This window comes from Spinacia oleracea, chromosome 6 (genome assembly GCF_020520425.1).
Source record: "Spinacia oleracea cultivar Varoflay chromosome 6, BTI_SOV_V1, whole genome shotgun sequence".
In the NCBI taxonomy this organism is placed as follows: Eukaryota; Viridiplantae; Streptophyta; class Magnoliopsida; order Caryophyllales; family Amaranthaceae; genus Spinacia; species Spinacia oleracea.
In genome coordinates this window covers 120,763,871-120,776,762 of record NC_079492.1, presented here as the reverse complement: position 1 = coordinate 120,776,762, position 12,892 = coordinate 120,763,871, and the positions used below count along the sequence as shown (strand labels likewise).

General features: G+C 35.8%; 1 long non-coding RNA gene across 1 annotated transcript; it reads right to left on the bottom strand.

The window, feature by feature from the left end:
• Positions 1 to 5,589: 5,589 nt before the first annotated feature.
• On the bottom strand, positions 5,590 to 7,949 carry LOC130462416 (uncharacterized). The gene is made up of 4 exons (XR_008922585.1): positions 7,685 to 7,949; positions 7,485 to 7,600; positions 6,762 to 6,825; positions 5,590 to 5,813 (listed from the first exon to the last, which is right to left on the bottom strand). It is a non-coding gene; the product is annotated as an uncharacterized lncRNA (long non-coding RNA).
• Positions 7,950 to 12,892: the final 4,943 nt, after the last annotated feature.

Genomic DNA, 12,892 nt, shown 5'->3' with positions numbered 1-12,892 from the left:
AAGCTCTCTAATCCCGATCCCAATGATGCATCATCTTCAAACCTGTAGCTGGGCAACGCTTATTGATCCTTAGAGACTTCTCACCATAGATGGGTCATCACAGGATCAATAAGGCATAGCCATGATCAACACACACAAACAAAGCACGTAATAAGCAAAGCTGAGTATTACATACTAAAACAATAATAATCCTAACATGATACTATTAAGCGAACAATCCTAACATGATACTAATGAACGTAAATAAGGGCAGACCAAACATGTTAATTTGAGGACCACACTTGACAAGACTAGGCTAGACTGGACTAGACTTTTATAATAACAATATTATTTTAATTGAGATAGTCAATGGACCGAGTTTTCTAGCTAGAAACTTCTTCACTAAGGAAGACGAGGTACGGGTGCGACTCCGTAAACCCCAATGACCTGCGATATAGAGGGACTTTTAAATAAAATAGAACACGGTGATCAATCCGGTCCGAGAAAAGGCTATGGGCTACCACCATGAACCTCAACTCCTGTTTGTCCGTCACTTCAGACGTGCACAGTCTAAAGCTATTGCTATTCAGTTTCACTTTACATGATTTACATATTAAAACTCTGTTATGAATCAACAATCACATAAGTCATACAATCAACAATTGTTCACAATTTTTTTTTTATCTTGGAATTAAGTAAAGTGATCACAAAGGTATCAATCAAGACTAATTCCAATTAAATTCAACCTTTCCTTTAATACTGATCAATCCCTCTATATGGGTATAAGGTTCCAACTTACAAAACAAGGTCCACGGCCCTCATAAAGTAGTAAAAAGCTAAAAGGGAACAACGATCAATCGATCTGAATCAATATATATAAAATAATCTAGTGTTCCCAACCAACATGTCTGTATCAATCATCCATACTAACATGTTATAATTCTCATAACGAAACATATGTTCAACATGTCCATCCAACAATATTAAACATGCGATTCCAACACAACCAAGTTCATCAACAATTTCAACATATATAGTTTCAACAAATCACACACATTCCAAGCACGCAGGTATGTACGTACCTTGTGTAAACAAACTGATACGTCACTTTAACACTTTCAAAAGTTGCCTAAAGAGAATTCTCCGCCTAAAAACAACCATTAACATTCCCCAATCAATATCCAACAATTTACAGCAATACTAAAGTACTCTAAATACACCCTAAACATATTTTGAACCATCCCAAATATCGAAACTTAACTAAATAACCTCCAAGCATAATAACTATTAAACTAATGATCCCAAAACGTTCTAAACTCCAATAAAACATCCCTTTTAAAATTTCCAGCAATATAAAATAATTTCAAACGTCCACAAGACATATTCAACGTTCTTAAAATCATAAAAAAATAATAGCTTTAATAATATATAATAATTCTATTATGATTTTAGAATATTAAAACCTTAAAAATCCATGCTTTAATAATTAAATTCCTTATTTCAATTCACTTACATAATCTGAAAATTAAATTTTTTATTTAAACATAGTATATAATCTGAAAATATAATTTAATCATAATAACTTATAATTTACATTCAATAAACATGAATTAAATCACTAAACTAATTAAAACCCTAACTTATATATTAATCAACCAAAACTGAAAATAATTAATTAATAACATCAACACCAAATATGCAAATTATAATTTAGCTATAAAGATTAATAATTTAATTTCAAGAAACATAATTTCAAATTAATAAACTTAATTAAAAGATTTAAATAACTTAGGGTTTAAGAAATAACCAAAAGGAGAGGAGGAGTGCTGGCCGGCGGTGACTAGGGCACGGCGGGGACAGCGGCGGCTAGCGGAGGTGGCGCTGGTCGGGTCAGGTGCCGGCACGGGTGGTTGCTGGTGGTTGGGCCTGGCTTGCGCAAGGAGTAAACAAAGAGGAGGAGAAGCAAAGCGCGACCTGACTGCAGCGACGCGACAGCTAGTGCGACGGTCGTGGTCGGCGGCCACGGCGGCGCTGGTTTGAGGTGGTGGGATGACGGAGGAAGGAGCAAAAACAAACAGAATCACAATTAAAGAGAGTAAAACGAAGGAGAAAAAGAAAGGAAACACGAGGGGAGAAAAAAAAGAAGGACGACGAGAGAAGAGAGGTTACCGGCGGTGCAGGTCCGGAGACGGGAGTGGTCGCAGGTGGCTGAGTCACGACGTGAAGGAAGAGGAGAGAAAAACGGCAGTGTGAAGAGAAGGGTTTTGGGGTGTTTGAAATTCACGTGAAATAGCAAAGGGATAGGAGTTGTGTTTTTGGTTTTATGTGAAATAGAAAAGGGGAGGTATAGGTTTTTATTTTGGGCTTTTCCCATGTGGGCTAGGATTAGGATATGGGTTTTAGTGTTTGAGCCAAAAAACGAATAGGATTGTTTTTCCGAATTCCACGAGTTTTCCTAATTCAAATTATTTTCAACATAAAATTCTAAAATTATTCTTGATTGCACAAACCGTTAAAATATTTAGAATATATTTAAATAAAATTAAATATACATTAAATATATAAATATAATAAAGTTCAAAATCGTTAAATATTTAGAACGTACTTAAAATAAAATAAATATATGTTAATTATGTATTTATTACTTAAAATTCATAAATTCTATTTAAATATAAATAATATACGTTAAAATATATTAATAAAATTTATAAATTTACGGGGGATTACACAATCGAACCGAATAGTTAAGCAATGAAACCAATTAGTTAAGTCGAAAATCCAATTAGTTAAGCAACATAACCAATTGGTTAAGCAATAGAATGAATTAGTTAAAGCAATGAAACCAAATAGTTAAGCCTAAAATTCAATTAGTTAAGTCTTAGAACCAATTAGTAAAGCATTGGAACCAATTAGTTAAGCAATGAAATCAATTAGTTAAGCATTGTAACTAATTAGTTAAGCGTTGAAATTCAATTAGTTAAGCATTTGAACCAATTAGTTAAGCAATGAAACCCATTAGTTAAGCATTTGAATTAATTAGTTAGGCAATCGCACTAATTAGTTAAGCATTTGAACCAATTAGTTAAGCAATGAAACCAATTAGTTAAGCATTGAAATTAATTAGTTAAGCAATCGAACTAATTAGTTAAGCAATTGAACCGAATAGTTAAGCAATGAAACCAATTAGTTAAGCACTGAATTATAGTTACGTGTTTTTCAGTTTTAGTTAAACTTTTAGGAATTTTAGTTAAGATTTTAAGAGTTTTAGTTATGATTTTATGTGTTTTAGTTAAGATTTTTTTAGTTTTAGGAGTTTTAGTTTATAGTTTCTGAGTTTGTTTTAGTTAAGATTAAATATGTGTTAGTTAAGAATAATTTCGATTTAATTAAGATTTGATTTGTTTTAGTGAAGAATAATTTGTTTTAGCTTCATTTGAGGCATTTTAGTTGAGCTTTTGTTGTATTTAATTACATCTTAGTTGAAGGCAATGGAACCTTCATTCAATTAGTTAAAGTTGAGCAATGAAACCAATTAGTTAAAGCAATGTAACCAATTAATTTAATTAGTTAAACATGATATTCAATTAATTAACCAATGTAACCAATTAGTTAACCAATGAATCCAATTAGTTAAGATCTGAATCTAATTAATTAAGTAATGAAACCAAATAGTTAAGCAATGGATTTTAGAAAATTTAGTTATGATTTTCTTAGGTTTAGTTAAGAATAAATTTGATTTAGTTAAGAATAAATTTGATTTAGTATAACTAATTCAAATGACTTAAGTGTAAAAAAATATAAATAAAGCGTTTCATTTCATAACTAAATATAACAAAACTATAACTAAAACAATATATTTTTTAACTAATTGAATTGATAACTAAATCGAAATTAAAACACCAACTAGATAAAAGAAATTGGGGCTTTGCCCTCTTTATCAACAAAAAAAGCAGGTAAACGAAGAAAATACAAAGCTAAAAACAAAATCACAGCAAGCTAACACCACAGCGCGGCCTCGAGAATCCCACCACAGCAAGCTAACACCACCCCGTACTGAACAAACATCAGCGCTGATACCATAACCGGTGTCGTGAACCAGCCACAACCGCACAACTTTGGGAGGAGGCCATTAACAACATCATCGACCACCAGCGCAACTTTGCGAGGATGCGAACCACCACCACTGCTCCCCACGTCTCTCCTCCGTCCTTCGCCACTCAGCCGCCACCGCCGTTGATTCTTCCGTCGAGATCACCGACTGAAATTTAAAAACAAAACTGAAAACCTAAAAACAAAATCAAATCCACATCAACTGAAATCTAAAAACAAAATCGAAAACCTAAAAACCTAAAAACCTCAAGGCAGCTAGGATGGAGCTCCTTGGAAATTGCCGACATGGTAATGGTCGTCTCCGGCGAGAGAGAAGAGCGAGGAGAGGAGAGAGAGGATTGCATCAGTAGGAGAGAGGGGAGAGACGATGGGAGGAGATGAGCGACGAGAGGGGAGAGAGAGCAGAAACGAGGAGGAGAGAGAAATGAGAAGGGTTTTATTATGCGCGTGAGCGCATGCGCGTGTGGGAAAAGGGGCCGTCTGACAGGCGCGTGGCCTTCAGGCGGTCTGACACACAACTTGCTGATAAAGTTATACGATTTCAACCATTATTGACTAAACTGCCAAAAATTCTGCGAACATATAATTAAATAATCGCACGAATTTGCAATTAATTACAAAAAACGAAATTAATCACCCCTTTAATTCATTGCAAATTTATAAAATTTAACCATGTAAACTATAATTTATTATGGAATTAATTAGAGGCTCGTGATACCACTGTTAGGTTATGACGAATATAAAGCATATATATTTCATGCGGAAAAACCATAAAGCCAGGAATCCAAATTAATTGCCACATAACAATTAGCATAATTTAGGATACATACTTATGTAGCGTGCCCTCCCTAACTGCTCCCGAACCGAACAAGAACAAGTTTAGGACTCCAAGTGTCGTCCCTCCGTAGATAGTACACAGCACGCTCGGATCCGCCTTACATTTAATTAACTAGAATTCAACCTAAGGTTTTAAGTTATTCGAATATAATTTGTGGCAAATTATTAACTTTAGTTTTAACCTTAAAACTATATGAATACTTGAATTGATTGATTATAAATTGTGAATGCCATCACCTATTTATAGGGTAGGATTATCGGAACTAGAAACCTACTAGGATTCAATCAATCTAATCTTATTAGAATTAGATACTAAATAAAACTATTAAGTTAATGTTTATTTCAACAACTAACTCTAGTAGTTTTAGGAAATTAATCTTTAATCTAATCCTAATCGCTTAAGGATTCCATGCATGCACGAACTCAACGCACACGCACAGCCCACGAGGGGCGCGAGGCGCGCGCGCGCGCGGAGTGCTCGTCCCAGCAGCGCTGGGCCTGGCCTTGCGCTTTGCTTGGCTGGGACTTGCGATGCTTGCGTGTAACACCCCGACAATTCTCTCTTTTCTAAAATAACCTTTTAATATAAAACGTAGAGAATTATCAAGGCATTATCGCCCGTGTGAAAATGTAACGACTTATTCAGAATTTTGCAGCGGAAAACATAAAACTAAATTTAGGTTTATAAATAATCGATTACAGGTTTAGTCCCAAAAATCAACCAAAGAAAATAAGGAAATATAAATAGTACGACAAGTTTAAAGTCCAATTAAACAAACCCAAGTCAACTTAGCAAATCAAAACTAAATACAAGCTATCTATTCCCGATCCCAATGATGCAACATCTTCAAACCTGCATATGGACAATGTTTATTGATCCTTAGAGACTGCTCACCAAAGATTGGGTCATCACAGGATCAATAAGGCATAGCCATGATCAACATGCACAAGAAAAAGCACGTAATCAGCAAAGCTGAGTACTACATACTAAATTAATAATAATCCTAACATGATTCTATTAAACGAACAACCCTAACATGATACTAAGGAACACAAACAAGGGCAGACAAAACATGATAGTTTGACGACCATACTTGACCAAACTAGACTAGGCTAGACTTTTAGTTGAAATAGACAATGGACCGAGTTGTCCGTCCGGCAGTCTTCACTAAGGAAGACGAGGTACGGGCACGACTCCATAACCTCAGAGACCTGCGATATCGAGGAACATTTGAATAAAAATAGAATACGGTGATCAATCCGGTCCCAGAAAAGGCCATGGGCTACCACCATGAACCCCAACTCCTGTTTGTCCGTCACTTTAGACGTGCACGGTCTAAAGCTATTGCTACTCAGTTTCACTTTACATGATTTACAATTTGAGACTCTGTTATGACTCAACAATCACATAAGGCATGCAATCCACATTTGTTCACAACTGTTTTTATCTTGGAATTAAGTAAGTGATCACAAAGGCATCAATCAAGACTCATTCCAATTTATCCAACCTTTCCTTTAATACCGATCAACCCTCTATATGGGCATAAGGTTTCAACTTACTAAACAAGGTCCTCGGCCCTCATAAAGTAGTGAAAACTAAAAGGGAACAACGATCAATCGATCTGAATCAATGTATATAAAATAAAGTTCCCAACTAACATGCTTGCATCAATAATCCATACTAATATGTTATAATTCTCATAACGAAATATATATGATCAACATGTCCATCCAACAATATTAAACATGCACTTTCAACATAACTAAGTTCATCAACAATTTCAACATGGTTTCAACAAATCACACACATTTCAAGCACACAGGTATGTACGTACCTTGTGTAAACAAACTGATAGGCTACTTTAACGAATTCAAAGTCGCCTACAAAGAATTCTCCGCCTAAAAACAACCAATAAAATTCCCCAATCAATATCCAACAATTTACAGCAATACTAAAGTACTCTAAATACATCATAAACATATTTAGAACGTTCCCTAATGACAACACTTAGCTACTAAGCCTCCTAACATAGTGATTACTACACTAATGATCACCAATTATCATAAACTCCAATAAAGCATCTCTTTTTAAAATTCCAGCAATATAAAATAGTTTAAAACTTCGCCAAACCATAATTAATATGCTTAAAATCATAAAAACGATAACCTTAATAATTCATAAACATCATACCATGATTTTAAAACTATTAAAACCTTAAAAATTCATGCTTTAATAATTAAAAATCATTATTTCAATGCAATCGCATAATCTGAAAATTAAATTTATTATTTAAACATAATATATAATCTGAAAATATAATTTAATCATAATAACTTATAATTTAAATTCAATAAACATGAATTAAATCACTAAACTAATTTAAACCCTAACTTATGTATTAATCAACCAAAACTGAAAATAATTAATTTATAATATCAATACCAAATCTGAAAGTTATAATTTAACTATAAAGATTAATAATTTAATTCAAGAAACATAAACAAAAATCAATAAACTTAATTAAAACATTTAAATAACTTAGGGTTTAAGAAATAACCAAAAGGAGAGGAGGAGAGAGACTGCCGGCGTCAGCAGAGAAATTGCGGTGCTACTGCTCGGCGGTGGCAGGCGGCGCAGGTGGCCGGCGGGATTGGTGGTGAGCCTCGGTGGTTGCTGGTTCTCACAACACAGAGCAACGAGTGAGAAAAGGAACGAAAGGTAAAGGCAAAGAACGAAGAAGAAGGAAAGGGAAGTTACCGACGGAGGACGACCGGTGGTCGAGTGATTGGTCGCCGGCAGTCGAAAGCTCGGTGGCTGCTGGGATTGCTGTCGGTGGTGGTGAGAGAAGCACGCAAAGGAGGAGGGATAACTCCGTGCGAATTGAAAGAGGAAGAGAGGAAGGGAGGGAGTTGCGACGGTGAGGGTTCTGTGGTTGGTGGTTGCGCAGCACGCAGGTGGTCACCCGCGGTTGTGGAGGGAGGCGGTCGGTGGTGGCTGAGCAGCAGGGTTTTGGGTTTTGCTGGTTCACGTGAAGGAGAAGGAATAAGGAGGGTTTGGGATTTGAGTTTTACGTGAAGTAAAAACAAGGAGAGGGTTATGGGTTTACTTGGTAGTTTATTTAACTTGGGCTTTACTACTTGGGCTAGGATTAGGATTTAGTTTTAGTACTTGAATCTAAAATCGATTAAGATTGCTTTCTAATTTCAAACGTGTTTTCGTAACTCAAATTCTTTTCAACATAAATTCTAAAATTATTTTTGATTGCCCAAACCGTTATAATATTTAGAATATATTTAAATAGAATTAAATATGCATTAAATATATAAATATAATAACGTTCAAAAATCGTTAAATATTTAGAACGTACTTAAAATAAAATAAACATACGTTAATTATATATTTATTACTAAAATTCATAAATTCTATTTAAATATAAATAATATACGTTAAAATATATTAATAAAATTTATAAATTTACGGGGAATTACATTGCGGGCTGCCTTGCTGCCTTGCTGTGCGCGGGATTTGCTAGGCGCAGGCCTGGCTTCGTGCTGGGCCTTGCGTCTAGCAAGCTCGTCCGATGTTCATTTCGTACGACGCGCTTCTGATTAATTTTCCGATTCCGGAATTTAGTTCTGATTCGAACAATATTTAATATTTTCGATTCCGGAATTAATTTCCGTTTCGAACAAATATTTAATATTTCCGATTCCGGAATTATTTTTCGATTCCGATAATATTTCTGATTCCGACAATATTTCCGTTTCCGGCAATATTTCCGATTCCGGCAATATTTCCATTTCCGATAATATTTTCCTATACGTACCATGTTTCCGTTTCCGGAAACATCTACGACTTGGATAATATTTATATTTCCGATACGATCCATATTTCCGTTTCCGGCAATATCATCGTTTCCGGAGTATTCATAATTTGCCTTTTAACGATTTCAGCTCCCACTGGAACCGAGATCCGTCGATTCCGAATATCCATAAATGGAGTATTTAATTCACTTAAATACTTGATCCGTTCATGTACTATTTGTGTGACCCTACGGGTTCAGTCAAGAGTAAGCTGTGGATTAATATTATTAATTCCACTGGAACTGAAGCGACCTCTAGCTAGGCATACAGTTCACTTGATCTCACTGAATTATTAACTTGTATAATTAATTAATACTGAACCGCATTAATTAGACTTAGCATTGAATGCATATTTGGACCAAGGACATTATTTCCTTCAGAGGCTGCACTTGCTCCTCACGATTGTGGTTTTTCTCTACGTTGGATTGGTGGGACATCCACATTCCAACTTGTCGCTTTAGCTTGTCCTAATAGAGGAAATCTCCGTAGAAAACAAGTAAATGAAGATAATAGAATATGGATTGCTCTAAATGAAATCCATATGCACCTAAAATACACTAATATGTACATAATAGAGTCTCTAATGCTCTTAAAGATATGCAAATTACAAGCATATCAGGTCTCCAAAAAATTCAATTATATTGCATCACGTGCATAAACACTAGTATTTATGATGTAGGAAACTCACATTGACAAAGCTGGTGGTTTAACCATTTGGTAGTTACCAAATGTCTTATTTTCAAAAGGAACATAAAATGGTTGTTGGCCTGGGCCATGTGATTGATAAAAAGCTATTGTTTTGTAGAGCTAGGTCTCGATTTACTAATACACTATATTCATATCGGTATAGTTACGAGCATACTTTTAAAAGTAACCGAAACACAATAATGATCCAACAAGTGTGATAAATAATGGAGTAGTGCTATAATTAGAACTTATAATAGTAGTATGAGAGATCATGAGATACATGTGTATGTTTGTTACACACAAAATTTATACAATGATGGGTTGCTCGAATAAGGATTAGAACTATCGTTTTTGAGCACACGACTTTATAAAATAAATATAAGGATTTTTTCGAAAATTACCACCTTATAAAGTTCACTTTTTCAAACTTACCACCTTATAAACTTTTATTTAAAAATTACCATCTTATAAAATCATAAAACTTCAAAGTTACCACCACTTAACGGAAACCGTTAAGTTTTCCGTTAGTGGGACATATTTTTTCGTTTTCTTATGTTTTTCCTCCCTCCTTCATCCTTCATCCTTCTTCTTCATCTTAATTTCACCCAAAATTAATCCTTTACACAACCAAATAGGGAAGAAGTTAGTTTCAGACTTATTTCCTAAACATCCACAAGGAATACAACATGGCGCAATCTCTAGATCCACAAGGCATACAACATGGTGGGCATGGTAGCTTGTAGGTTGAGTTTTTACTATATAGAAATTAATAACAATGTAAGAACCACAATCACTAAATCCACAGTATGACTAACTAACTTCATCATCTAGATAGAAAGGGGAATGGTCTGAGTTCAATTTGAGACTGATTGAGTTGGCACGAGTAAGGAATGGCATGATCCTAGTGGTAATGGAAGTGGAATTTTAGTTGGCGATACATAGGTTGTTACATATGAGCTTCAGTGCATTATGATTTGCATAATATTTTGAAGGAAATAATGCCCTTGGTCCAAGTATGCATATAGTCTAATAAATGCGGTTCAGTATTAATTAACAAGTTAATAATTCAGTGAGATCAAGTGAGCTGAATGCCTAGCTAGAGGCCGCTTCAGTTCAAGTGGAATTAATGATATTAATCCACAGCTTACTCTTGACTGAACTCGTAGGGTCACACAAATAGTACGTAAACGGATCAAGTATTTAATGGCATTAAATACTCCATCTATGGATATTCGGAATCGACGGATCTTGGTTTCAGTGGGAGCTGAGATCGTCACAAGCAAGAAATGAATACTCCGGAAACGATGATATTGCCGGAAACGGAAATATGGATCGTATCTGAAATATAAATATTATCCAAGTCGTAGATGTTGCCGGAAACGGAAACATCGTATGTATCGGAAAATATTGATGGAAATGGAAATATTGCCGGAATCGGAAATATTGCCGAAAACGGAAATATTGTCTTAATCGGAAATATTATCGGAATCGGAAAATAATTCCGGAAACGGAAATATTAAATATTTGTTCGAAACGGAAATTAATTCCGGAATCGAAAATATTAAATATTGTTCGTATCGGAAATGAATTCCGGAATCGGGAAATTAATCGGAAGCGCATCGTACGAATTAGCATCGGACGAGGCCTGCCAGACGAAGGCCCAGCACGAAGCCGGGCCATCGCCCAGCAAGCCAGCGCGCCACAACGCACCGGCCAAGGCTGCGCCAGGCCCACCGCAAGGCAGGCCCAGCGCGCGCCAAGGCTGCGGCAGCGTGTGGGCTGCGAGCTCGCGGGCTGTGCGCGCGCACATGGCGCCCCTCGTGGGCTGCTGTGCGTGCGTGTGTGTGTTTGTGTGCTATACGAATCCTAAAGCTATCAGGTTTCGACATATGATTAAATTCCTAATCCTAAAAGGATAAATTAATTAAATAAGAGTTTTATTAGGATTCTAGTTTAATTAATTCGTATCCTAATAGGATTCCAGTTCCTTTTCCATACCTCTATAAATAGGTGCCTAAGGTCATAATTTATAGACACAATTGAAGTATTCTAAAGGTAAGATTTTGAAGAAAAATCAGCCATACACTTGCACCATATTAGCCGAAATTCCTAAGCAACCTTAAGGGCGATTCTAGTTGGTCAAGCTTAAGGCGGATCCGGACGTGCTGTGGACTATCTACGGAGGGACGACACTTGGAGTCCTAAAGACTTGTTCTTGTTCGGTTCGGGCGCAGCTAGGGAGGGCACGCAACAAAGTGTATGCATCTAAACTATGCTAAATGATTATGTGTAAATAATATGCTTTCCTGGCTTTATGGTTTTTCCGCATGATTTATGTTTTGTCATATGAATCATAACCTAACAGTGGTATCACGAGCCTCTTATTATTTTCATAATCTAAGTTGCATGAACATGGTTAAATTTTACAAATTTGCAAGGAATTAAAAAGGGGTGATTAATTTTCGTAATTGTTAATTAATTGCAAATTGCGTTTATTTAATTATATGTACGCAGTTTTTTGGCAGTTTCTTCGTTACTCATCCAAATCGAGTGATTTTTGTGTCAATTCCGCATGTAAAAGGCATTCTAAAATTTTGACTTTTCGGAGGTTTTAGTTTTTCGAACGCAAAAGTTTGTAAATTTAAGATGTTAAATTAAATATTTGCGATTCTTGTTGATAAATCTTGAATTTTTTATTGACCTACAGTATATGTTTAACAAGTTTGAATGCCTAGCCTTGTTAATTATACAACCTAATTTGTAATTATGATTAATTTGTTGAAATTCGAATAATTTAGAATTAATTTGATTTTCATAATTAATTAATAATTTAATTAGGTACCAATGATTAAAAACCACCATAAAAATTGTTAATTTGAGTTAAATTTTAATTTTTTATGACCTAGATTTGAATCCATGTTAATCGGAAATTAATTAATTAATAAATTTTTGATTTTTCGCCCTAAAATTATAAAATTAATATGATTTATTAATTTGTCATTAATTTTGGAAATAAAAGTTTTAATTTTTATGCAATTCGCTCATAAAACTTGCACGCACAAAGCAATGGATGCTACGTGTTACCCTTAAGGGGTGTTGTATAGTGCGGGCATGCGACGACGAGCAAGGGAGCTCGTCGCCCATGCGGTACGAATGCAGCGAGCAAGGCGAGTAACACGCGAGCACAAGGAAGCAGCCCTGCCTTGCGTCAAGTGCTGTGATGATGCATGGGCGGATGGGCGATGAAGCAAGGCGTGCGAGAAGGCAGGCTCGCGCGGGCAGCGAGCAGTAGCACGAGCGCTGCCTTGCCCAACCTCGCCAAGCAGCTGCTGCGCTACGAAGCAGCGAGCGATGCTGCGCGCAAGCGTGGCTCGGCTTGCTGCGTTTGCGCGTGGCAGCTGCTCGTGCCTTGCTG